Below are 27212 nucleotides of genomic sequence, written 5' to 3'. Positions count from 1 at the left end.
AATGCCTTCTCATTATTCTAAGGCCCAGGGAGGGTAGCTGTGGGACTGTCAGGAGTGTGTCATCTTTGATGGCATTTACTGGAACATTTTCCTTCAGCATTTTAGCCTTGAATCAGAGCAGTGTTCTCCAGGAGTCGTGAAACTAATTGGAAGTGGCTGATAAATGAGCCCTCGTCACACTTGTTCCATATTCAATTGAAAAAAAGCCTCTTGGTTAGTCTAGAAAGTTCTAAATTTAACTTGCTTTATTATTATTATTGTAATAACACGATGGGAGAGTATGGGGATGGTGGATGAGTGATTAACAGCATCAGGTCTTTCATCAGGCTAAAGTCGTCCAAAAGGGTTGGCACTAACAGAACGCAGAATGGAACTGAATGAGGCGTTTCAAAAACAGGTTTATGGAAAGAGCAATGTAAATCACAACAGCAAGGATAATACTAGCCAGTGAGCCCAGCTGATAGTGTTGGGCCCTGGGGAAGTAGCACCAGAAAGAGCTGTCCTTAGCAACTGTCTAAGAGATAAAGCTGGGAGTGTTCTGTATGAATGAACGATGAAACTAATCTCGTGACCATTATACAGAAACGATAGACTGTGGTGGAACCTTGAAGGGAAGCAGTGATACAATAGGACAAAGATTTAGCATTCCCCCCAGTTCATTCATGTTACCCAAGTAAATGGCAAATAACTTTGCAAGAAAAGCTAATGGATATGGAACATACGAGCAAGCTGTTGATTGCTTGCATAGTAAACATTCCAGAGGACTTGGAGGTGATAACAATTGGAATATGTATCAAGAGAAAGGAACATTGAGAATGGAGGGGGCAATGTCAGCATCTTTTGAAAGTACCCTGGCCGGCGCCACGGCTCACTAGGCTAATCCTCCGCCTTGCGGCGCCGGCATCCCGGGTTCTAGTCCCGGTCGGGGCACCGGATTCTGTCCCGGTTGCCCCTCTTCCAGGCCAGCTCTCTGCTGGGGCCAGGGAGTGCAGTGGAGGATGGCCCAAGTACTTGGGCCCTGCACCCGCATAGGAGACCAGGATAAGTACCTGGCTCCTGCCATCGGATCAGTGCGGTGCGCCGGCCGCTGCAGCCATTGGAGGGTGAACCAACGGCAAAAGGAAGACCTTTCTCTCTCTCTCTCTCACTGTCCACTCTGCCTGTCAGAAAAAAAAAAAAAAAGTACCCCTAAAATGTGACTCAGCAACAGTCCTGAGCGGAAAAAACGGCTGTTATCATGGGACTAAAATTTGGAGGACGATGGTGTCTGTAGTGTTGTTTGGTGTCTACCTTATTTGCTGTTAACCCCGATGCAGTGCTTGGCTCCATGTCGGGCATACACCAAGGTTACCTGTGAGTACTTAGAAGGAACAGAGGCAGCCACCAGAGATGTGGTGATGATTTTGAAGAAGGGAAGGAATTGATGGAGTCCAGTGAGGCCAGGCTGAGTGAAATCTGCCTGGCCAGCCTCGCTGCCCTCTGACGACACATCCTGTCTCCTCCTCTTGATTTTGGCCTCATTGATCCTCACAGACCTGCAAAGCTCTTATCTACAAGAGACGCTCTTGGCTTGAGCTATTGAAGAGGGAGATGGATTACAGCAGTTTGGTATCAGGTGATAAATTAGACAAACATCTGATGAGGCTAGCATGTGGCATATCGGAATGGTTTCTGACAGCTTAATGAAAACTATGCATCTTAATTCCTTTTAATGGGAGTTTATGTAGTTTACGGAATGAATAAGAGAAGCTATCAAGAGGGGAAAAAACAAAGACTCTTCTATCAAGTATCAGGGTTAAAAATGTTAAATAGTAAGAAATTTCAGGTTATTTTTCTGGTCTGGTTTAAAGGGAAATAAAAAGCTTGCTGGTGAAACCACACAAATGTCCTAGGAAGGAAATGCATCAGTAGGTATAATCTTAAAAGTAAATGGAGGGTGATAGAAACACATCAATTATAAGACTAAATGTAAAACAAAATGTCACTAGCTCTTATTTTTACAAAACCACTCATCTGTTCATTATAGGAGATGGAGTAAAAACCAAGGGATATAAAGCGAATGAAAAGTTCAAGAAATAAAGTCTATTATGCCAGGATAACTTTAATGGTATCAGAGAAGTAATTTCCTAACATTAAGATAGATAAATAGGGTTACTGCAAATGGCAAAAGGTTCATTAAACAACAAATATCTGATCACCCCAAGTAAAAAGACTTGACGAATTAGGAACATCATGAAAGGGTATCGAAGCTTCTTCAAGCATAAAATTAGCTAGTGGTTGCCAAATTTGGGAAGAGTACAATCTTTAGAGAGTGCGTAGGTTTAACGTTGTAAAGAAACCTATGGGAACAGGGGTCTGAAGTGTGCTGGGGACTTGGGCGTCTGCAGCTGACAGCGGTAGGTGGGCTCGCCGGGTCCTCCGTGCACCTGCTCCAGATCTGTGGAAGTGTTTGCTAATGGACGCATTGGGGAGGAAATCTTCCCTGCTAATGAGATCAGAAGGCTGATTAAGCTTGGCGTGGGGCTTAGTGAGTCTGACACCAGCGGCTCCTCTAGAGGGGGGGCGAATGGGTATCAGGCCTATCGTGTGGATGGGGAAGGAGAGCCTGAAGACTCCTGAGAAGGAAAAGACAGTTTTGCTTTTCTAGATTCACAAGCACTGCCATTATTTAAATGCTGGGGAAGCATGCCCTGGAAGAATAGAGTGTATTTTCTGTCTTTAAGAATGTGGATTTGCAGCCGGTGCCATGGCTCAATAGGCTAATCCTCTGCCTTGTGGCGCCAGCACACCGGGTTCTAGTCCCGGTCGGGGCACCGGATTCTGTCCTGGTTGCCCCTCTTCCAGGCCAGCTCTCTGCTGTGGCCAGGGAGTGCAGTGGAGGATGGCCCAAGTGCTTGGGCCCTGCACCTGCATGGGAGACCAGGAGAAGCACCTGGCTCCTGCCTTCGGATCAGCGTGGTGCGCCGGCTGCAGTGTGTCGACTGCAGCGGCCCTTGGAGAGCTGCACTCCTCCAAGTGCAGTCTACGGAGCCATAGCGTCATCATCACCTGAGTTGGAGTCTGCATTTTTAACAGAATCCTGACGTGATGCCCGGGCACATGAGGGTGTGAGAAGTGCTGATGTGGTGGCTGAGAAAATAGACTTGAGAGTGGGTCTCTCTGGGTTCAGGTTCCAGCTGCCTGCCTTGACCTCGGCTGCATTTCTTGGACTTTTTCAATTACCATGTCTTCCTCCCTAAATAGGGAGAGAAATGCTCCTTCCCGTGCAGAAATGAGATAATACATTAAAGCACATGACCATTATAATCACCCAGTAAATGTCTTATCAACAATATTCAGATTTATTATAAAAATTTGGACATCTAGCTTCCCATGTTGGATCGTTCTCTCCCTTTTTTATTCTGTCAGTATTTGCAGACACTAGTCTTGTTTATGTGATCCCTTTGGCTCTTAGTCATATCATTATGATCAATTGTGAACAGAAATTGATCACTTTGACTAGTGAGATGGCATTGGTACATGCCACCTTGATGGGATTGAATTGGAATCCCCTGGTATGTTTCTAACTCTACCATTTGGGGCAAGTCAGCTTTAGCATGTCCCAAATTACACATCTCTTCCCTCTCTTATTCCCACTCTTATATTTAACAGCATATGTTAACTTAAAGTACCACAACTTAAACATTGTAAACACATGGTTTATTTTCCTTTAAGTTTTATGTAGTTAAAACACTTTTTATTTACTTATTTTAAATTTGAGGGGCAAAGAGAGAGCAAGCACGCTGCCATCCTCTGGTTCACTCTTCAGTGCCCCCAACAGCTGGGGCTGGGCTAGGCTGCATCTGGGAGCTGGGAGCTCAATCCAGGTCTCCCGTGTGGGTGACAGGGCACAACCATTGGAGCCATCACTGCTGTCTCCCAAGGTCCACATTTACAAGAAGCTGAAGTCAGAACTCCAGCCCAGGTACTCTAATTCAGGATGTGAGCATCTTAACCAGAGCGTAAACTGCTAGGCCAGACACCTGCCCCCAGTTTTACAGTTTGATCATACATGGAATAGAATTTCATGTTTTTTTTTCGCTTGTGAATACAGCATAAGCATTTTTTTTTTATGTTAAAAGAATCCAGAAGGACAAATAGCCCAACACTATAGAATGGCTGTGCATCTTCTTTGAAACTGATCGTGAGAATCATCTAACCCAACGAAGCCAGTGACATGCGCTCACTGCTTGCTTTCTGGTCTGTATGTAGGAGAAGATCTTGCCTGGAACATCTGGTTTCACTTGCTAGGTGTGAGGATCCAGTAGGAATCAGGTATGTGAAACAGCTGGGAAAAGGTGAAATGCTGGAAACAGCTATGGTATTCTAAGTGGTCTCTCTATGTAGGGAAAACCTAAGCATATCGTTACCCAGTGACCCCACGGTTCTACCTGTAGGCCTCTATTATGGGATATGCAGAACATGTGGCTATGAGGGTATTTGTGGCAGCGCTGTTTATGGGGAGGAAACACTGGAAGCTAATGGAATGCTCCCTGGTAAGAGTGAGTGAGCTCATCAGTATCCACGCATACCTTGCAGACACCGGGGATGATGCCACAGGCCTGTGCTGTCCCAGAAGATAACCCCATAGCCACATGGAGCTACGTAAATGAGTTAAGTGGAAAATCCAATTTCTGAGGCGCACCCAGCCTGTTGCAGGTGCCCAGTGGCTGCTTAACTGGATAGGAGAGACATAGACCATGTCTGTCATGGCCAAAAGTGGACAGCACTGCTCTAGAGTACTAAATCTTAGGGGAAAACAGAATTCTGACAAAACGGAATGGTTCATGTTGGTATTGTGTGTGTGCAGGTGTAACTTCCCCCTGGTGCTTGGGTCACAGCCTGACGTTTCTTAGTTGTTCTAAATCCAGTCAAACTTGGCCCTAGTAGTCTTCACTCACCAAATTGAGAGTTTTGGTCTTAGTGGGTGAGTCCCCTCTTCCTGCAGGTTCTATTGGAAATCTACATGTGTGTTGACCATCAATAATCTGAAAAGCTCCAAAATTCCAAACCTTTGGGGTACTGACAGGACACTTCAAGTCGGAAATTCCACACTGGACCTCATGCAGTGGGTTGCTGTCAAAACACACAAGCACTAAACATATTGTATAAAGCTAACCTTCAGGCTGTGTGTATGCAGTGTATATGAAACATAAATGAATTTCATGTTTGGACTTGAGTCTCTTCCCTAAGATATCTCATTATGTGTACGTAAATGTTCCAAAGACAAAACACAAAGAAACCTGAAAATGGGAGATGCTCGGCCTGGATTGCTTTTTGCTGTAAAACCCGTTGCCTGACTTCAGCCCCTGCAGTCTTCCAGCTCTTCGGCCCCTCCCTTTCCACCAATTAACCACTCCCAGATTCTGCAGCAGTGATTTTTCAAGGGTTGGAGGCAGAGGCAACCACTCTGTGCCTCCTCCCTCATTCACATTGGTGGGAAAGTGTTAGCCATGGGGTGTGGGGACTGGGAGACACCTGGAAACCGTATTCCACGAGTGAACAGTAACAACACCCGGACTCCTCTGGATTCGTTTGCAGGTATATGCTTTGCTTCTCTAGTTTGCACACCTGCAAGGGTGCAGGGTCCAAATCCCCCATCCCCTGCCAGCAGCTCCAGGCCTCCAGGCACCAGGCCTTGCCCGTGGACTGTCCTGATGACCCTTTGGTTCCTGCCAAGTCTTTAGTGCACAATTGTGGCCAGCTTGATGGAGCAGAATGCTGACTCCTAGCCTGTTGCTTTTCCCACGGCTAGATGCAGCCTTACGCAGTGTGTGCCCTCGGTTGCCCTCTGGTCTCCCTGTTAATTAAGGCTGTGACTGTGCTTGTAGACCCTTTCTCAGAGGAAGCTTCCTGCTCACCCTTCCAAACCTGCCCAGTAAATCTCCCTTTCTGGAAAATGGTCCTCCATGCGGAACTCCCAGCCACGCCGGGCATCCATGGCTTTTCACCAAGCAGATCTTACCTTGTCTTTGTTTGCATTGGAACTAGCCCATGGCCTTGCTGTCTCTTTAGTGTTTTCTATACTGGAATAGTAATAGAAACTAGCTGGTGATAAGAGTAACCTGGGTGCCTTGAAATATATACTTTCTGGGGGGCACCGTGGCTCACTTGGTTAAGCTTCCACCTGTGGCACCGGCATCCCATATGGGCGCCGGGTTCTAGTCCCGGTTGTTCCTCTCCCTGTCTAGCTCTCTGCTGTGGCCCAGGAAGGCAGTGGAGGATGGCCCATGTGCTTGGGCACCTGCACCCGCATGGGAGACCAGGAAGAAGCACCTGGCTCCTGGCTTCGGATCGGCATAGCTCCGGCCGTAGCGGCCATTTGGGGAGTGAATCAACAGAAGGAAGACCTTTCTCTCTGTCTCTTCCTCTCACTAACTCTAATAAATAAATAAATAAATACATAAATAAAGAAATATATACGTTCAAATCACTCTCAATTCTGAAGTGTTGCAAATATTGTAGAAGAATTGAGACTGCAGGAACGAGAACTAGTGTGCTGATCACAAGGGTTTATCTGATGTTCAACATGATTTTCTTTAAAGCAATAATGCATCACAGATACTATTAAAAACCTTCTCTCAGCCTAGAGCTTTCTCTTCTCGAATCCACGGTTCTTCTCAAGTTAGCAAACATCCTTTCCATCCATGATTTAATCTTTTACCACCTCTTTATGCGTCTCTTCCCAATGCATCATATTTTAGCATTTTTGAAAAGCTTTATTTATTTAAAAGTCGGAGTTACAGAGATAGAGGGAGAAACTGTAAGAGAGAGATCTTCTATCTGCTGGCTCACTCCCCAAATGACCATAACAGCCAGGGCTGGGCCAGGCCAAAGCCTGGAGCCATAATCTTCTTCCAGGACTCCCACGTGAGTGCAGGGGCCCAAGGACTTAGACCATCTTCTGCTGCTTCCCCAAGCCATTCAGGGAGCTGGATCAGAAGTGGAGCAGCTGGAACTCGAACCTGTGCCAATATGGGATGCTGGCTTTGCAGGTGGTGGCTTTACCTGCTGTCACAACACCTGCCACTTAGCATTTTTTCAAAAGGATTTCCATTTATTTGAAAGGGAGGGATCTTCCATCTGCTCAAATGAGCACAACAGCCAGATCTGAGCCAGGCTGAAGCCAGGAGCTTCATTCTGGTCTCCCACATGGATAGCAGGGGCCCAAGCACTTGGGCTGTCCTCCGCTGCCTTCCCAAATGCATTGGCAGGATTCAGGATCAGAAGCAGGACATCAGGGACTTAGAACTGACACTCTGTTATGAGATGCTGGCATGGGAAGCCACAATGCTGGCCCCAAATACATAGTATTTTAAAGTGTACGTGTCATTTTGCTGCCTAAACTTTGCAACTGGCCTTTTTCATTGACTTACAATTTTGAAGTCCATCCATGTTGCTACATAAATAGTAGATACATAGTATATTCTAACTAAAGAATATTCTGTTGTATGAATATTCTACAGTTCATTCATCTATTAACAAAGACATTTAGGTTATTACCATGAGTAGCCACACTGTCGTGAAAATCCTTGCATATAAGAGCAGGCTTGCTCTATGGTAATGTTCTAGAAGATGAACTGCTGATTGAAAGGTTTGCACAACCTTTTTATATTGTCAGGATCTCTGGGAAATGGTTCTACACGTTTATACTGCCATTAGTGGTTTCTGAGAGCACCTGTTTGCCCGCATCTCTCCCAACCCTGGGAATACAGAGCTCTTCTTTGGTTTCCTCAAGGTGCAGAAGGATGTCTTGTGCTGTGGTTTTAGTTTGCCTTCTTCCCCTGATTTCTAGTAAGGAGAGGGTGGTAGGCAGTGGTCAGGAAGTAGATGGAGAAGCATCCAGCACAGGCAGATTGTTGCAGTGTTGTCAGGGCAGGAATTTGCAGGCCCGAACTCCAGACCCCAGGGCTGGGTGATAAGATCTGAATCTGCCAGATGGCAGAACGTTTCCCACCGACAGGGTTCTGAGTGCCTGTGTGGCTCAGCTCGGAGGGGGAAGCTGCAAGCCCGGCTCCTGTGCTCCTCTGTCATGGTGGGCGTCCTCCCTCTGAGAGCTGCCGAGACCCCTGACTGATCCTGATCAGGGTTAGGATCTTGATCCCAGCAGTCTGGGTGCAGATCCAGCTGGGTGACTTTCGGCCGTTTTCAGAGCCACTCCGACTCAGTGGGTGTTTGACTTGGAAGTGGCGCATAGTTGTCCTGGGGAGAGTAGGCGATGCAGGGTACCTAGCTAGAACCTGGTGCTAGGTGAATATTCACATGCTTACCAGTTGGTGCACTGGGGCTGGATTTGAGGGTTGGGGTTGTCATTTGTCTCAGAATCCCTGGAGCCTTACCTGGTGCTGGCATTGAGCAGAGACTCAGTAAATGTTTGTTGAATGAATGTATGAGTTTCTTCCTAATGACTCCTTAGCTGTGCTTTTTTTACTTGACAGGTAGAGTTATAGACAGAGAGACAGAGAGAAAGGTCTTCCTTCTGCTGGTTCATTCCCCTAATGGCCGCCACTGCCGGCACTGCGCTGATCCGAAGCCAGGAGCCAGGTGCTTCCTCCTGGTCTCCTATGCGGGTGCAGGTGCCCAAGCACCTGGGCCATCCTCCACTGCCCTCTCGGGCCACAGCAGAGAGCTGGACAGGAAGAGGAGTGACCGGGACAGAACCAGCGCCCTGACCAGGACTAGAACCTGGGGTGCCGGCGCCTCAGGCAGAGGATTAGCCTAGTGAGCCGTGGCGCCGGCCTTCACATTGCCTTTTAAGAAGACAATTTTCCCATTTTCTCCCTCCTTCCATCTGCCTCTTCTTTTGGTCTTTTTGAAATAGTGGCAGCTTTTTTCCTTTGTTGGCTGTAGAATCCCCAGGTTTCTCTGTCTGAGGCTCTAGGACGTACTGCAGCAGCAGTGGGTGCTCCTTAAGATGCCGGAGACACAGTCCTGAGGATTCTGCCTGTGCATGGGTACTCAGAGTGTCCATGGAAAACGGAATCAAACGACGCTTAGTTTTTGCAAGAAATTTTGAAACCCACACATATAAGGAATCGTCAGAAAGTTCGTGAATAATGGGCATTATGGGAAACTATGCATGGGTTTCAAAATTTTGCACGAAAATTATCTTGAAGTTCCACTTTGTATAAACATGTGGACATACATACAGTACCCTCATACTGCAGCTTTGCTGCACGTCTCCCACAAAGTTACCTTTTCCTGTCCCAAATTTTGGATTGAAGCGAGCGGAAGCCAGCCGCTGGAGCCCTGCTGAGGTCTAGGTGGCTGCTGCTGATTTTCTGTCCGATTGTGGGCTGACCTCAAGGGGCTGAGCGGCTTGCTTCTGGGTGGTTCGTTGCATTTCTCCAGGGCCTGTGAAGCACCTGTTTAAAGGCGTTTATGCAGTAGATGGAAGAGCCTCAGAGATTGGAAGTAGAAATGCTCTTTTGGTAAGTGTATTTTGAGAAAGAGACACTGACTGTTCCCTTTCTTTGATTTATTTGAGAATGGGGGAGGGGGAGGGAAGGAGGGAGGGGGATGGGACAAATGGAGAGAAATGAGCAATCTCGTCAAACTTGAGTTATTTGTGTACAGAGGTCACCCTCCAAAAGGGCATCGCGTGGATTCAGCAGCCACCGTGGGTGGGGAGCAAAGCAGAGAGTAGAAGCCGGGCTTTGTAAAATAATAACGCTGCCCCCAGGGAATGGGGCTCTCAGTGAAGATGTGGAAATCATGTGGTGAACACTAGGCTTAGAAGAAGACAAAGTCAACACACAGAGATAAGAAGGACAAAGATGTAATTGTTAGTGGGAGAACAGAGTAGACTTATACCCTACCAGGCGGCCAGAACTGTGGGGGAGGAAGACCCGGCCCACAGGACAGCGGGTTTGAATATTAGTGGATTCAGTTTTTACGACTGCCCACCTGCATGGCCTGAGATTTGGAGATGAACACACAACGTGTATGTGTGTGTGTATGTGTGTGCATGCACGCATGTCTGCCTGTGTGTGTGTGTGAACGCACGCATGTGTGCACACCCGCATAGAGGCCTTGTTGGCTTTGGCACTAGAAAGCCCTCCAGCCTTGGAAACCAGAGATCTGCCTCCTGCATCTGCTTACCATCTATTTTAAATGACATGTTTGGGATTATGTCCCTGGCTTTTTTAGAACGACTGTTGGTCATCTACTTACTTGTAAAGCAGCGTAGTAGCTGCGGTTGGGTATCCAGCTGTCTCCCGGAGCATAAGCAAACCTGAGCCTCTCAGTAGAGGGCAGGTGTGCCCAGAGGAAGACGCTGTTTGGCAGTGTGGCGGAGAGCCCGGTGTGGCCCAGACTGGATGCTGGGGGACTTCAGTGAAGGACTGTGTTTCTCTGGCTGTGATGCGCAAACGGGGGTCATGGAGGACCCGATGCAAGTCCAGGGTAGCGTGCACTGGGTCCGCTAGGTGGGAAGTGTGCAGCGCATTTGGAGAGCCGCAAATACTGCAGTTGTGCGGGAGTCCCAGGAAGCAGTGGGAGACAAAGTCGGAAGGAGGGCAGCCTCTGCCATGACTCCTTGCAGGGTTTCCAGTTGGTCCTCACTCAGCCGTGTGCCAGGCCCTGGGCAGGTGCTTCCCATGCTGGGTTTTGTCCGATCCACCCAAGAACACTGTGAAGCAGATGGTCAGAATCACAGCTTGACCCAGTAGGAGGCTGGGGCTCAGAGAAATCGGGCAACTTGCTGGGACTTGGGCAAGAGGTGGGCTGTACGCCCCTGCCTTTGCAGCTCCCAGCCTATGCTCTGGGGGGCTGGGGTGGTGCCGAGGACAACTGAGGCCATGCTGGGGGTGGGGGGGTGGGTTCTGTGTCCAGGGCACTGGGAAGCCCTGCCTTGGTCGGGGCTCTGTTTAGAAACATTGAACTTGACCTCCCTTTGGAAGGCTCTGGCGTGTGTGGTGAGCAATAGCAGGGGCCTGGCCTGAGCTGTCAGATGGCGGCCGGAGAGAAGAGACCTGGGTTTAGGGACCTTAGCGGGAGCAGTTTCCCTGGAATGGGAGAGCAGAAGCTGCATGTGTGTATGTTGGGGTTGGCAAGGTGGGCTGATGGCCCGGCTTGGACTGCTGGGGGTCTGTGGGAGTGAGCCAGCACATGGATGAACTCACTCTGTTTCTGTCTCTGTTTCTCTCTCTCTCTCCTTTTCTTGCTTTGCCTTTTAAGTAGAGGAAAATAAATGAAGATTTAAAAAACAAAACAAAACAAAACCAAACCAGTGCAACTGAGGAGGAAGTAGAGGTAGCCAAACTCAACGGATGAGCCAGGTCCGGCAGTTACCACACTTGGAGTTTATGGGCCAGTAAAATAATGAAAAAAAGTGGCGTTCCTGGTGTTGGGTAACCCAGTTTTATTGGATCAAACAAGAGCAATAAAACAATCATCCCGTCTCATACCACCATGGTTTTATGCAAGAAATCGCCGTGCAGCAGTGGCTCACCCTGGGAAGGAGGGCTGATCCTTTCCCTTCGGTCAGAAGCTCTGTTTCCTGTTCTAGGATGAGCTCACTGCACCTGTGTCTTCCTTCGCTGCCATCGTCACTGTCCAGCGAGCGCTTCCTCTGGGCCAGGGTGTTCTCGTAGCACACAGTGGGGAGCCGTAGGTGGAGACTACTGTGTCCAGAGGGAGGAGGCCCTAGGCAGGTGGGAGGTTACAGGTAATTGGCATTCAGGATCCCCTCCTCAGGAGCCCAAAGCCCAAGGAGCCAGGGGTGGGGGTGGGGTGGAGAGACACCCCCCCCCCCCAATATTCCAGATGCAGCCAAGATTCGATCCCCAGCCTCTGCTTTCTCGGTCAAGGCTCTTTCTACCTCATGTCCATGGACGATTCCCCGCTCAGCGTTGGCGTGAACCCCAGGGGGGCTTTCCGGGGAAACTCGTAATGGAATCTTTGAACAGCTGCCCAAGGATGGTTTTCAGATTTTCAGCCATTTTTCTCTTTTAATGGAAGCTCTGACTGACTAGTTGGTTAATGGGTCCCAGGTTCTCCCGGGCCACTTAACTTCCTAATTTTCAAGCATTATCCATGGAGAAAATCCACTCTGCAGAAGCTTACGACTTAATGAGCTCAGTCAAAGTCATTCTCAAGTTGTGGGCAGCCGCTTTGATCGTTGTGATGGGGGTTTTGGTTTCCACTGCAGGGGGAGGTGTGGGGGGGAAGGCTTGCCCATGATTTATTAATCACTTCCTTGGCCCAGCCGGCTCGCCTGGCTCTCTCCCCGGAAACCCCAGAGAGGAGGCTGCACGGGATTGAGCCTCAGCGTGGGCTTCACGCTCCAGTACAGCCGGCGGGGCTTCCTGGGCTGGGCTTCTGGAAGTTTCCGCTCAGCTGGAAGGCAGCCAGGTGTTGGAACCAGAAGTGCGCACCTTGATTAAGCCCCCACCCCCCACCGCATTCAGAGCAGCCCGCGGGGTTCCTTGTTGGCAGAGCCGGCTCCTCCAGGCAGGAGGCACGTGGGGCCCACGTGTCTGTGCAGAGCCTCCGCAGGGAGACCCCCTGATAAAATACGGATGTCATCCACTTGGTACTGGGTCCTGGCTTGTTGGTTTTTAAAAGTCTTAACAACACAGCAGCCAAGAGGTTGCCGGCTTGTTAGCGTTTGGTTTCTCGCTTGCGGTTTTTGTTTTTATGAGGAGCAAAGTAGCCGGGCCTGCTCCACTGGGAAGGAAGCCGGCTGTGCTGGAGAATCTGCTCTGTGTGTGTGTGTGTGTGTGTGTGTTGGGGGGGCATCCGTGGCCCACGGAGCACATGCTATGTGTGCCCGGCTCTGTCCCCAGGGCTTCGGGGCCAAGATCTCTTTATTCCTCAGACCCCCTTCTCGGTAGGCATAGTGGGTTCAGTTGTGCTCCCCCACCGCAGAAGAGGTGCCCAAGTCCCAAGCCCCCAGTGCCTTATTTGGAAATGAGCTCTTTGCAGATGCCATTTGTTGTGATGCAGATAGTTAAGATGAAGTTACTGAACTGGGGTGGTGGTGGGGGATCCCGTTTCCAGACACTAGTGTCTTTATAAGACAGTGGAAGCAGCCTGCATCGTGGCATAGTAGGTAAAGCTGCTGCCTACAATGCCAGCATCCCATATGGGTGCTGGTTCTAGTCCTGGCTACTCCACTTCTGATCCAGTTCCCTGCTGATGTCCCTAGAAAAATTAGTGGAAGATGGCCCAAGTGCTTGGGCCCCTGCCACCCACATAGGAGACCAGGAAGGAGCTCCTGGCTCCTGGCTTTGGCCTGGCCCAGCCCTGGCCATTGTGGCCATCTGGGGAGTGAACCAGCAGATGGAAGATCTCCCTGTCCCTGTCCCTCTCCCTCTGTCTCTGTAACTCTTTCAAATCTTTTTTTTTTTTTTTGACAGGCAGAGTTAGAGAGAGAGAGAAAGGTCCTCCTTCTGTTGGTTCACCCCCCAAATGGCCACTATGGCCGGTGCACTGCGCTGATCCGAAGCCAGGAGCCAGGTGCTTCCTCCTGGTCTCCCATGCAGGTGCAGGGCCCAAACACTTGGGCCATCCTCCATTGCACTCCCTGGCCACAGCAGAGAGCTGGACTGGAAGAGGAGCAGCCGGGACAGAACCGGCACCCCAACCAGGACTAGAACCCTGAGTGCTGGTGCCGCAGGCAGAGGATTAGCTTAGTGAGCTGCGGTGCCAACCAAATAAATAATTTTAAGCAAAAAAAAGACAGCAGGATACCCAAGGGAAGATGGTCGGATGAAGACAGGCAGGATGGGGAGTGATGCCATCTACAAGCTGCCGAAAGCCACGGAGTGAGAGAGGCAAGGAAGGACTGTCAATGAGTCCTTGGGGAGTGTCACTGTGTTAGCACCTTGACTCCAAACCTCCAGCCTCCAGAACTGGGAGAGGATGGCTTCCCACTGGGTTAAGCCACCCAGTTTCTGGTAATTTGTTATGTCAACCCTTGGGAATACTACAGTGAACACTGCCTTGGGTGATTTTAACCCCATTCCGTAGATGAGCAAGTCAAGGCTCAGGGCAGGTGGGCCTTGGAGACAGACACATCGGGTATCAGCATGGTGCTGCCAAGTCCATGCTCTTGTTTGTGGCACCGAGCGGGCCAGCAGGTGGCTTTCTGTTGCAGGTTATCTAGCACACCAGCGGGGCAGTGTTGGTTTGGGTGGAATCGTCTCACTGCGGTGTCAGTGCGCTTCGGTCCTGTGTTCGGCTGCAGGTTGTCCTGCGGAGCTCTGAGGAGCACCTGCCTTTGCCGAGAGGACACCGGCCTGGTGTTTTCTGCCTGCGGCTTCTAAGGGTGGGATGGAGATGTGATGCCATCTCTCCTCCTTTAGTGCTGCCTTTAGGGAGTAATGGGGGGAAGGAGCACAGGATTGAGGGTCCACAGTGACTTCAACATATTTTTAATGGTTTGATCCCGTGTGCCTGGGTTTAAGTTCCATCTCTGCTCCCAGTTGTAGCTTCCTGTGAGTGCACATCCTCGCCAGAGGCAGCAGATGATGGCCGACGTGCCTGGGTCCCTGCCACCCATGCAGGAGACCCAGTTGGAGTTCCTGGCCCAGCACTGGCTCTGGTGGACATTTGGAGAGTGTGCCAGCAGATGAGAGCTCTCTCTCCCTGTCTTACCTGTCTCTTTCTCTTCTGCCTTTCAAATAGATAAATAAGTAAATAAATAGATAGTACAGAATTGGAAGGAGAATGCGATGGAAAAGTAGTCCCCTTGCTCACCCTTGCTGCCTCGGTGCCCGGGTTAGCAGCCACCAGTTCTCCAGCCTGGAGGAAAGTGTCCCTGGGATTCTCGTGTCCATGCGTGTATGAGGGGCCTTCACAAAGCTCACGGAGAGTGTCCATTATTAAAAAAACTACACATAGATGTTGAAATTTGTATTGTTTCTAAACAAACTTTTTATTCTTGTTTCCACAAACTTTTGGAAGCATCCTCCTATTATGGATATAGTCTGACTTGGATTTCTTTACTGAAATTGAAGCATACCCATGCATGCTGCTCTATAGGTAATACATATTTAAAATTGGAATTTCATTTTTTAGCATTTATTTATTTGAAGATCAGAGTTACAGAGAGAGAGGGAAAGGGAGAGAGAGGGATTGTCCCTCCATTGGTTTGCTCCCCAAATGATCATAACAGCCAGTTCTAGGCCAGGCCAAAGCTGGGAGCTTCTTCCAGGTCTCCCGTGGAGGTGCAGGGTTGCTGAAGCAACAGCCATCCTCTGCTGCTTTTTCCAGGCCATTAGCAGGGAGCTGGATCGGAAGTGGAGCAGCCAGGACATGCACTGACACCCATACGGGATATTTTATTGTTGTGACAAAGAAATGGAACCATATGGTTCAGGATTCAGAGCCCACGTGCAAAGCCTGCCTTTCACTCTGAGCCCAGCCTCCCTGGAAGAAACTCGGTTTTGTTTTGGTTATTGTTGTTGCTGATTTACTAAATATATCTCAGAGATCTGTCTGTCAACACAGAATCTGTTTGTACGATTTTTGGTATTTTGTTATGCAGATGCACTATAAATTGTTTCACCAAACTCTTACCAGTAGACAAGTAAATTCGCATCTTTGCTATGACGACAGAGTTTATTGAACAGGCTTGGTCTAAAAGTCATTCTAAGAATCTGTAGACATGGGATGGTTGAGTTGAAGAGACAGGTACATTTGTGTTTTGTGTGTGTGTGTATGTGTGTTTAAAGATTTATTTACTTATTTGAAAGTCAGAGCTATACAGAGAAGAGGCAGAGAGAGAGAGAGTCTTCCATCTGATGGTTCACTCCCCAGTTGGCCACAATGTCTGGAGCTGCGCCGATCTGAAACCAGGAGCCAGGAGCTTCTTCCCGGTCTCCCACGTGGGTGCAGGGGCCTACGGACATGGGCCATCTCCTGCTGCTTTCCCAGGCCATAGCAGAGAGCTGGATAGGAAGTGGATCAGCTGGGTCTTGAACCGGCGCCCATATGGGATGCAGGTGCTTCAGGTCAGGGCGTTAACTTGCTTTGCTACAGCGCCAGCCCCGAGACAGGTGCATTGTAATTTTGATTGTCACTGTCTGATTGTCCTTTGAGAGGCTGTCCCAGTTTTCTCCCCACAGTGAATGAAGGTGCCAGCTTTTGTACAGCTTTCCGGCTCACTGTATTATCACACGTTTTGATCCTAGTTGGTGTCTCATTGAGTTTCTCACTCATAACATGAGCGAATATCTTTTCATAAGTAGCAGAACCACTGCAGTTCCTGTTCTATAATCTTTGTGCTTTTTTCTCCTATTGAATAGTTGATTCTTACTGATTTATTGAAGCTTCTTCTATATTAAGGATATTAGCCCTTTGTGATCTGAGTTGCAGGTGCCTTCCCCCTTTAGTCAAATTTGTTACGTCTTTCATAGCTTCTGGACTTTCAAGTTACTCTATGAAAGGGCTCCTCCCTCCTACTTTGCAAATTAGGAAACTTGTGTTTTCCACTTTGACTTATATTTCATATTTAAATCTTTCATTCATCTGAGGAATATTTTGGTGAGTGTGAGAGATTCACCCCTCCCTGCCCCCAGGTGGCTGTGCAGTTGTTCTGAGCATTTATTGAAATGCACTCCTGCTATTGACTTGACCTGCATTCATTTTCTGTTGCTGCATGACAGTCTTATCACAAACTTTGTGCCATAAACAACCTGTGTTTATTATCTCCTCATTTCTGTTGGGCTAGGTGCCTGGGCTCTCAGCAAGGCTTGTGGTCCAGGTGCCGGCTCAAGCTGCGGTCTCAGCTGAGGCTCGGCTGGGACGGGTTCATTTCCAAACTCCTGTGGTTGTTGGCAAGACTCTTGTCCTTGCAGGTATCCGGGTTAAGGGCCTCGTTTTCCTGCTGGCTGCTGGCTGGAGTTCCTTGTCTTGTGGGTCCCCAGCATGGCCGTGTCTTTCATCAAGTCAGCAAGAAAGAGACTCCAGCATGATGAGAGCTACAGTGTGCTACAGTGTGGTCATTTTTGTCTCATTCTGTCAGTTAGAAAGACATCCTAAGTCCTGCCCACACTGAAGGGAAGAGGATCACGTGGGAGCATGACACCTGGAGGTGCAGGCCATGGAGGGACCTTCAGTATCTGCTTGCTACTATTTTAATTTTTTTAAAAAATTTTATTTACTTGAAAGAGTGGCAGAAAGGTAAAAAGGGGGAGGGTGGATATCTTGCACCTGCGAGTTCACTACACAAATAGTTGCAACAGCCTAGCTTGGGCCAGGCCAAAGTCAGGCATCAGAAACTCCACGTGAGTGGCAGGGTCCGAAGGACTTGGGCCATTATCCGCTACCTACCCAGGTGCATTAGCGGGAAGTTGGATCGGAAGCTGAGCAGCCGGGACTCAGACTGAGGCACTCCGATATGGAATGCTGGCATCTCAAGCAGGCGGCTTAACCCGATGCACTACAACACCAGGCCCTACCATACCTTTATTATACCAAAGTGCTGTGTGTGTTTGAACCTATTTCTGTAACCCCACCAACCTTGCAGGAGTGAGTAAGGAAGAAAAGCCTGCAAAAAGATAGGAAGTAGGCACCCTGGAGCTGTGGTCATCTCTCCCGATGCCCTGGCCTTGGAGCCTCACGCTGGCCCTCTGTGGACCTCATTGCACTGAGACCCGGGGCAGCTGGCTTCACTCCTTGGCTGAATTCAGTCTGCAGGCTGCCTGCTGACTTCACGTCCACACTCCATGTCTCCTGGCTGAGATGACCTAGGAATTCGTTAGGCATAGTGGAAGCTTCCAGCCCTGCTCCTGTACAATTGGCCCTGAAATCCCGTGTTTTGTTAGAGATTCTGCTCATATTGATAAGTGTCACTTTTGACTGCCCCACTGCCTCTTGGTGAAATCGAGTGTGTTTTTGCAGCCTGAACAAGTTAGCCCAGTAGAATGCAGTCACAGGAGGAGCTGTGGGTGGTTGAGATGCTGGTGGATTAGTGCCAGTCTTTATCTCTGAAGAATAAGAGCATGCAGAACAGACATCTGGAAGGAGAATGGAAACCTGGCAGCTACTCTCCATTGTTTGCCCCCACATTTCCTTAAGTCAATTAGGTTACCCATAGCTGGTGTCCAAAAAAAAAAAAAAAAAAAAAAAATCCCCAGTCCCTTTCCACAAAGTCCTTCTGGATTGATTGGCCTTTGGGAATAGAGGATTTAAAGTCTAATTAAAAGGCAATGGGTAAGGGAAGTTGACAAACAGCAGTGCCGAGCAGGATAGGAACTGCTATGCTCACGGCGCAGGTCTGGCACTGAGCCTTACGGGGCGGGGAGGTGCAGGATGGTGTGGTGCTTCTCCATGGGGGCGTGGAGAAGGGAACCTGTAGATGGGCTGAGCCAGAGAACTGGCCTGGAAAGAGGAGAGGGCGTGCTAGGGGATTTCTGAAGATGTGGAAGGGAGGAAGGCCAACCAAGAGGATTCCATTGGTGTTTGGCTGATAGTGATGGTAGCAGAGACTTCTCAGAGCAAGTTGGTAAAGATCTGGGTGCCCGAGCTCAGGGGAATGGCCGTAGAGAAGATGGCTTGGGCAAGGATGAGCCTCAGTTGGTGGAGAGAACATGCGTAGTGAGATCAGGTGCAAGGGGTTGGACTGGTGTGTGTGTGTGTGTGTGTGTGTGTGTAGGGTGACTCATATTTTTAGGAGGGAACTGGACTTGGGCCTTCAAGTAGAAGTGAGGTGGCTCTGGAGCTGAGGGCCAGTCTGTACAGGGTGAGGTGATATTGGCAATAAACCTGATGGGCAGTCCTGTGAACTTGTCTTGAGTGAATTGCATCGCAGGAGAATTTGAACTTAGCACGATCACGGGAGATCCATTTGTCCCTCTCTCAATCCGACAAGGCATAGTTGTAGGAATTAGTTGTGTGTGTGTCCAGCTCTTCTGGGGGTGATGAGGGTCAGTGTAGTGTGAAAAGGAGGGTCGCAGCTGGCTTGGGACTTAGAGATGCTGAGGCTGGGAGGTGCTTCCCCATGGCAGGGGATGGGAGAGCCCCGGGGGCTTCTGATGACGATGGCGTAGCAGAACCAGGAAGGGGGCCCCGGGAGAATGGGTGAGTGTGTTTCCTGGAAACAGGGGCAGTCAGGAAGGGGGATGCTGGATTTCCTGTGTATAGTTAACTCCTTTCCCCCTGTCCTGGGCCAGTAGATGAAATTGATTTCATTCATCACCAGGCATACCGTGTTCCAGGCATTACTAGACCCTTGGGGTTACTGAGCCAAGTCTCTGCTCTCTAGGAGTTCGTTTTTGTTGGGCTGGGGAAGGATACTCCCAAGTATATCTGAAATGGCATCACAATAAATGAGACTTTCTTTCCCAGAAAAGTCTGTTTTAGTTGAATTGTGTTGTGTGCCAAGGTGGACAGTAAATTAAATGGTATCTGTAATGTGTGTGTGTGTGTGTAATATGTGTGTGTGTAGAACTGTGTTTTTGGCTTTTTGTTTTTCTTGGAGTCTTGGAAATATGCGTGCTTAGAAAATACTTACGGGCAGGCGCCGCGGCTCAATAGGCTAATCCTCCGCCTTGCGGCGCCGGCACACCGGGTTCTAGTCCCGGTCAGGGCGCCGGATTCTGTCCCGGTTGCCCCTCTTCCAGGCCAGCTCTCTGCTGTGGCCAGGGAGTGCAGTGGAGGATGGCCCAGGTGCTTGGGCCCTGAACCCGCATGGGAGACCAGGAAAAGCACCTGGCTCCTGGCTTTGAATCAGCATAATGCGCCAGCTGTGGCAGCCATTGGGGGGTGAACCAACAGCAAAAGGAAGACCTTTCTCTTTCTCTCTCTCTCTCTCTCTCTCTCACACACTGTCCACTCTGCCGGTCACAAAAAAAAAAAAAAAAGAAAAAACAAAATACTTACGAACTTTGGTTTTCATTGAGACCCATGCTCACATCCGATAACTCCATTTTTTTTTTTTTTTTTTTTTTTTTGAAGCATAAAAATTGCATCTGATGGGCTGGCGCGTGTTAGGCCTGTTGAGTGGCTTTCAGAGCCTGCTGGAGGTGGGTCATCAGGATGGCCCCATGCCATCAGGGGTATCAGCTCCTCTCTTACATGTTCCTTAGCTCACTACCTCATGAGCCAAGGTGACTGCTTGAGAACCAGCCATGCCATCTGGATTCCAGCTGGAGGAGGGAGGATGGCACTGAAGAGGATGAACTTTCTCTTACTAAGGATTCTTCCTGGGCGTCTCACATAGAAGCTCTGCTTCCATCTCACTGGCCAGAACTTAGCCACGTGTCCACCTTCTGTTGCAAAGGCAGTGTGGGGCCCCTGAGTAACTAGAAGAGAAACACATAGTGCAGGAGCTCATCATGAGTGGGAGGGGCCTAATTCCTGAAGTTCACTTTGGAGAAGCTGTCTTAGGAAAACTTGCTTAGCAGGAGCAGGGCTGTCTCGCCCCCGAGCTGCTCTAGGGCTGTGCTAGGAGAGTCCGGTCGGGAGAGACCCAGTGTGCCGCATGTCTTAGTCTGTTCAGGCTGTGTCACAAAGTACCGCAGCCCGGGCCGTTCAAGATCTGTGGAAGTGGAGTGCCCACAGCTCTGGAGGTGGGGAGCCCGGGATCAGGGCGGCAGTGGATTCACTGTGTGATTAGAATTCTGCAGAGAGCATGCAGAAGACGCAGCCCTCCTCTGCATCCTTCCAGGGCACCGAGCCCGAGCCGGAGGGTTCCTGGAGCCTCTTTTACAAGGGCGGAACCACCTCCCAAAGGCCCCGCCTCTTACAGCCCTTGCACTGGAGACTGCATTTCACCAGCACATGGATGGGGAGGGACACAAACATTCAGTCCACAGGGGCTTTTGGGTAAAGGAGCTGGTTTCCAACCTGAAGCTCTGGGCGGAAGAGGGTCACCGTGCAGACCCCGGGGTTTGCAGGGCAGCGACTTCTCCCATGCAGGAAGGCTCTGGACAGTCATGCACTGATCTCGAAGTGGCTTAGGATCCTGTAGAGGGAAGCTGGCTGCTTTAAAGCCTTGAGGAGCTCTCCCCACCTTGCAGGAGAAGGGACATGTCCTCTGTAGCATCAGGGACAACATCCCAGCTGTAGCCCTTTGGAACCCAACTCTTGCCCATGTGCAGCCTGGTCCCCCCTCGAGGTGTGCGTGCCTGCAGCACTGGGCAGCTGCAGCCCCCTGTAGTGCTGGGCGGGCCAGCACACGGCAGCCTCATCCGTCATTGGCATGGACACACGCACCACTCTGCTTGCTGTCCCAGCTCCTTGGTTCAAGGTGCGGCTGTTTCTGCCACGCTTTTGTGTCAGGGCCCTAGGTGTGAGGGCCTCTCCCAGCGTCAGTCCTGCAAGGCCTTCCCTGTTCCTTGGCTTCACGTCTCACCTAAGCAGGGGGTATTGGTTTACTTGGAGCCGACTACAGAGCTGGAAAAGACGGTTAAAAAGTAAATGGATCACCAGCTGAGTCCAGCAGAGGCACTGTGGAAACACTGACATTTAAACACCCACGTTCAGGGCTGTCTGTCTCACAGTGCAAGTGCTGAAGGCAGGGAGAGGGAAAGGGAGTTCTTTCCACTTTGCTTATGCTGATGCCTGGAGGGGCACCACCGCTGGGGTATTGCTTCCCTGAATGTGGGCTCTTTGAGGGCTTTGTCCAGTGGTTGTGCACATTTCTTTGTAAAGCACCCTCGTGGCAAGGCTGGCTGTGTTCAGCCATGTGCTTGCATTTCCCCTCATACTTGATTCTTCTTTCCCTCTACTGAAGGATGTTGCACTCCACATGCGGGGTGTCTGTTGAGGGTGTGGGTTTCATAACCATGATGAGGAAAGAAAGGGAGCAGCAGACCCAGTGTAGACACTGGCCTGGTTGCGAATGCTGGTGGTGGCACCAGGAAGTGCAGTGATGTAGTTTTTGGTCTGAGCACTCCAGCGGGGGCCCCAGGTGGGACAGCACCGTGTTAGAGAGTGGTGGCTGGCCTGGCCAGGCAGAAGGACTTTCTGAGTGATGTTTGCGAGACCACGCCCAGCTGCAGTCCCTTAATTGGCTCCTTGGTTGTCTTGGCTTGTGCTATGGTCCCGCTGTGTTTTGTCCCCCAAGGTTCGTGTGCTGGAAGCTTGGTCCCCAGTGTAATGGTACTGAAAGGTGGTGGGTTCTTTAAGAAGTGAGTCCCAGTGGTTGGTGATGGGGTCATGACCCCCTGCACCGTGGGATTAATGCCACTCTCAGAAGAGTGAATCAGTGAGAACCGTTAAGGAGGAGCGAGCCCGACCCCTCTCTGGTTTCTTGCGTCCTCTCTTCCCCTTTGTGAGCTCTTCTGCAAGTGACGCACATGGTTCTTACAGGTGCGTGCGGCTGTGATGCCCTCCTCTGTGTTTGATGAAGCCAGGGGGCCCCGTGCCAGACACTGGTGCCATGCTGTTTGGATTTTACAGCCGCCGGAATCATGAGCCAAGTAAACCTCTGCACCTTATTAAGGACCCAGTTTTAGCAGCACACAACAGATCACGGCAGCTCCTCTTGGGCATCACCCACCTGTGACCTCTTTGACCTTGGGAAGAGAAGTTCTCAGCAATGCTGATGGTTGAAGGGAGGTGGGTGTCTGAGAAGGCGCCTTGAATCCTGGAGCTCTCCTGCGGAGAGAGGTCATGGGCTTGTTCTCCCACGCAGGGTGGGGTTAAGTGAGTGTCGAAACTGTGGGTCTCAGAGCTTCTGCTCCTTTTGTGCCAGGGTGCTGGAGTTCATTGGCCTCTTCTGGAGGCACTGGGAGAAGGTCAGGTTAGTTACTCTGAGAGAATGTGTAAGGCAGTGGGCCCTACAGCTGTGTGCCGAGAGCTGGTGGTTGATGTTGGACCTGGGACAGGGCTGTTGAGCCAGGGCTGCATTCTCCTTGGGGGGAACTTCTGGTCTCTTGGGTTCAGCCTTGCTTGAGCTCTGTTGCCAGATATATCCTTGCCCCTTCTTTTTCTTTTTTTAAACATTTTATTTATTTGCAAGGCAGAGAGAGTGTGACTGAGGGAAGAAGCAAATCGGGGAGGGTGCTATCTCCCACCTGCATGTTCATTCTCCAAATGCCTGCAACAGCCAGGGCTGGGCCAGGCCAAACCCGGGAGGCTGGGAGGCAGGAACTCAATCCTGATCTCCCTTGTGGGTGTCAGGGACCCAAGCACTTGGGTGATCTCCTGCTGCCTTCCAGGGTGCACCTTGGCAGGAAGCCAGGGAGCTGGGATTCAAACCCAGGGACTCTGAGCTGGGATGCCTGCTCGTGGAGCTGTCTAAACGGCTATGCCAAATGCCCACCCCTCCTTTCCCTTTCTTATTGGCCAACTGTTTATCAGAGAAAGGCCCTGTGATCCTTCATTAGAAACATCTAAACAGGCTTTAAGTGTTCTTGTCTTTAAAATAACAAGGTGATAGAAATTTTTAAAAAACGGAGCCTCTTAGTTGAACCTTAATTTCCATTGAAGTAGCTTTATAAGATTTACAACTGTGGTTTAGTAACTCTGTAATGATGCTGCCGATTTGCATAATGCTGATTATTCAGGCAATCCAAAGTAATTTATAGCTCTGCCCTCATTATCATGCGGTGGATATTAGCCCATTTAATCTTTGGGGAAACCGAGGCTTCTTGGAAAGAAATAAATGACCCATAGAAGTCCCCAGGAAGAAATTAATTGCTCAGAGTTCGGGACATCCTGGCATCTCTTCACGCCTTTCGTCACTGACTTTCTCTGCATGGGCAGGGTGTTTTTGGGGAGCTAGTCCACGTGCCAGTTGGGTGGGTTGACTTACTCCTTTTGCTTGTGGGATTTCTGTATGCAATGAAAATTCTGGTTCATGTAGCTCCCTGCTGTGAAGGTTAATGAATGTATGTGAACTTTGCTAAGCAGTTTAGGAGAATGACATTATGAGAAGTGTTATTTTGTTAATGATAAACTTGAGGCCTGCCATTGGGCCCCTTGAAGGCATTCACTGGTTTTCCAAATGTGAATGACACAGTTGCTTTTGAGTCCTTGTCCACTTACTACTGCTTGATTCCTGCCATAGACCACATGTGTTGAAATATCTTTATACTAAATCTCAATGTTTAAATAATTGTTTGTTGCATTGTTAAAATATTAATGAAAGGTGCTTATAATTGTGAGAGCGATTTTTATTTCAGCCAAGAACAAAGATACTTGCTGAGCCAGTTGCCTAGCATTTAGATAAATGCACAGTTTTTGTTGCTGATTTTGCACCAGTCTTAGGAATCTTTGGCATCCCTAGCAGTCTGGGGACCCCAGTTTGAATTCTGTTGTTGGAGACCCTTGGGTCACTGCTGACCCTCTAAGGAGTCACACCATAATCATATTGGTTAGGGGAAATCTATACTGTAGTTCCTCAATTCCCTTATCTAGGGGGACTGTTGGTTGATGCCTGAAATTGTGCAGGGTACCAAACCCTATATATAACTGTGATGGCTACTAAATGGCTAACAGGAAGGAGAATATATAGAATGGACGTAACTGGACAAAAGGATAATTTGCCTCCTGGCTGGGGATAGAGGGAGATTTCATCATATTACTCAAAGTAGTGCCCAATTTAGAATATATGGGTTGTTCATTTCTGGAATTTTGAATTTATCTTTTTTAAGATTTACTTATTTTACTTGAAAGTCGAGTTACACAGAGAGAGAAGGAGAGAGAGAGGTCTTCATCCACTGGTTCACTCTCCAAATGGCCAGAGTTGCGCCGATCCGAAGCCAGGAGCCAGGAGCTTCTTCCAGGTCTCCCACACTGGTGCAGGGTCCCAAGGACTTGGGCCATCTTCCACTGCTTTCCCAGGCCATAGCAGAGAGCTGGATCAGAAGTGGAGCAGCCGGTACTTGAACCGGCACCCACATGGGATGCCGGCACTGCAGGCTGTGGCTTTACTCGCTACGCCACAGCACCGGACCCGGAATTTTGCATTTCATGTTGTCCAGCCACGGTTGAGTGTGGGTGACTGGAACATCAGGAAGCAAAACCCAGGGTGAGGGGAGGACTCTGGACCAGATCAGGAAGGAAAATGTAGAAACCCTGCCTCCAAGGCTGTGGTCTGCTTCAGGTTGCCACTTGGCACTTGCAGTTGTTTGCTCTGCTGCTCAAGGCTGCTAGCTCACCCTTGGAGGACATACAGAGCAGAAGGGAGGGCGGGGGTTAGGGTGCAGGGGAGGGCTCTGTTAGCACGGCAGCCTGGGCAAGGACTGGGCTGTTTCTCAGCTCCGTGACCCTGGTCACGTTCCTTATCGTCTGTACTCTGTTTCTTCATCTATAAAATGGAGACTGTGTCTACCTCGGTGTGTGGTTGTGAGGGTTACGTGGGATAATGTTTGTTTAAAACAAAAGGGTGGAGAGAACGGCCCAGGCTCGTGAGAGAACTTTAACAGAGTATAACTCACGGAGATCTCATATCTTGTTTTCATTCCTCAGAGTCTTTTTTGTTTGTTTTAAAGACTTATTCATTTGAAAGGCAGAGGTATACAGAAGGGGAGAGAAAAAAGAGGGAAAGAGAGCTCTCTTCCATCTGCTGGTTCACTCCCCAAATGGCTGCAATAGCCAGGGCTGGGCAGGAACTCCATCCAGGTCTCCCGTGGGGGTGGCAGGCGCCCCAGCACTTGGGCCATCTGCCACTGCCTTCCCGGGCGCATCTGTTCATTCGATGGTCCTGATGCTGGGAACATCACCCCTTTCTTTGAGGGAGGAAATTCAATTGCAGTGGGCCCTCTCTTGCCTTTGCAGTTTGCCAAGGCTGCTGTTGGTACAATTTCCTGGCAGGATGGCCTTGGGAATCCAAGGATGCTTGGCACCGCCCACCCAGTTGGCATTGCCTTGGAGATTTTTGCCTGTGGTGGGAGCCAGTTGGAGTCCTGTTTGGCCCAGGCCGTGAACATGGCGTGTGGCAGGTATTTGAGGCGCACTGTCATTGCATGTCAAAGAAACTGTTTGCTGCTCCTGATTCTTCCACTGAATGCTTAAGGACAATTTACGTCTTGATTTGGTCTCACGGCCTGGGAACTGGACTCGTCGATTCCGACTGTGGTCGAGTTCTGAGGGGTAGGACTCTGCACATGGGTTTGGAGGGCCCCTCACAGTTCCATGCATGCGTCCCCTTTTTCTGACTTGAGCAAAGTAACCTTGTACTCACCAAGCCCTGGACTTGCTGGGTGTGCCCAGACGGGTCACCTTTGAGCAGCTGACCTGAGGGCACCTGCCCCGAGGTTTGGTCTTCCTCCATCAAGCCCTCTTCCTGTCCGGGAAGCTGGAAGGCAGTGCAGCTCTCTGCACGTTGGCATTGTCCTCTGAATTCCTGGCACCCCCGTCTATTTTTTCTCTCTCAAGGCCATGGCTCCAGCACAGCCTGGTGACAGTTCTTGTGTCTGTGTTTAGGCCTGGTGCTGCTTTTCAGCTAGTCCTGGGAACTTGGTTGAATGCTTCATATATTCAAACCTTATTTCCTCCCCTCCTTTGAAAACACTTGGCAGATAAGGACCATATATATCCTGTGTTGGGTACAGTGGGTTAAATAATATATATGATTAAAATGAATTGCACCTGTTCCTTTTTGTAATTTGTGATGTGACTTCTAGAAATGTTTAAGGGACTTTTGTGGCTGGCATTATGTTTCTGTTGGACAGCACTGGTCATTGTTCTCTCCCCATATTAATGTAGCAAATTGCATGGAGCTGCCCAGGCTGTGAGGCTGAGCTGAGAGTTAGGGAAGGAGTGAGCCAGCTTGCTTTTCGCATGGTGAGGCTTAGTCCCCTGCAGTGTATTGAGTGGCGGCCCCCACAAAAGATGTGGCCACCCAGGTGCTATGAATGTGACCTTGTTTGAGAAAAGCTTAACTAAGGATGTTGAGGGGCCGACATTGTGTGTAGTGAGTTAAGCTGCTGTCTGCGACACTGGCATCTCATATGGGTGCCGGTTGGTGTCCCAGCTGCTCCACTTCTGATCCAACCTTCTGCTAATGGCCTGGGAAAAGCAGCAGAAGATGCCCAAGTGCTTGGGTTCCTGCCACCTACATGGGAGACTAGAATGGAGTTCCAGGCTCCTGGATTCCACCTGACCCAACCCTGGCTGGTGAAGCCATTTGGAGATGGAACCAGCAGATGGAAGACTGATATACCTCTCCCATCTCTCTCTTTTTCTCTCTATAACTCTGCCTTTCAAATGAATGAAAAATAAATCTTAAAAAGAATCTTGAGATGAGGTTGTCCTGGGTCCTCAAGGTGGGC

At 49.7% G+C, this 27212-nt stretch overlaps 1 protein-coding gene across 8 annotated transcripts in view; it reads left to right on the top strand.

Annotated features, from left to right (window-relative positions):
* Positions 1 to 27212, top strand: part of LDLRAD3 (low density lipoprotein receptor class A domain containing 3) — a 259920-nt gene that overhangs the window by 11274 nt on the left and 221434 nt on the right. The window contains exon 2 of one of the 8 annotated variants that reach the window (XM_089309609.1): positions 4252 to 4314. The exons of the other annotated variants lie outside the window; for them this stretch is intronic. The gene's annotated coding sequence lies outside the window, so the exon portion shown is untranslated. The remainder of the gene's footprint in view (positions 1 to 4251; positions 4315 to 27212) is intronic. 8 annotated transcript variants of the gene reach the window in all.

This window comes from Oryctolagus cuniculus, chromosome 1 (assembly GCF_051225735.1).
Source record: "Oryctolagus cuniculus isolate XC-2025 breed Fujian yellow rabbit chromosome 1, ASM5122573v1, whole genome shotgun sequence".
NCBI classification, from domain to species: Eukaryota; Metazoa; Chordata; class Mammalia; order Lagomorpha; family Leporidae; genus Oryctolagus; species Oryctolagus cuniculus.
The sequence above is the reverse complement of the archived record's forward strand: the minus strand, read 5'-3'. Positions and strand labels throughout refer to the sequence as shown.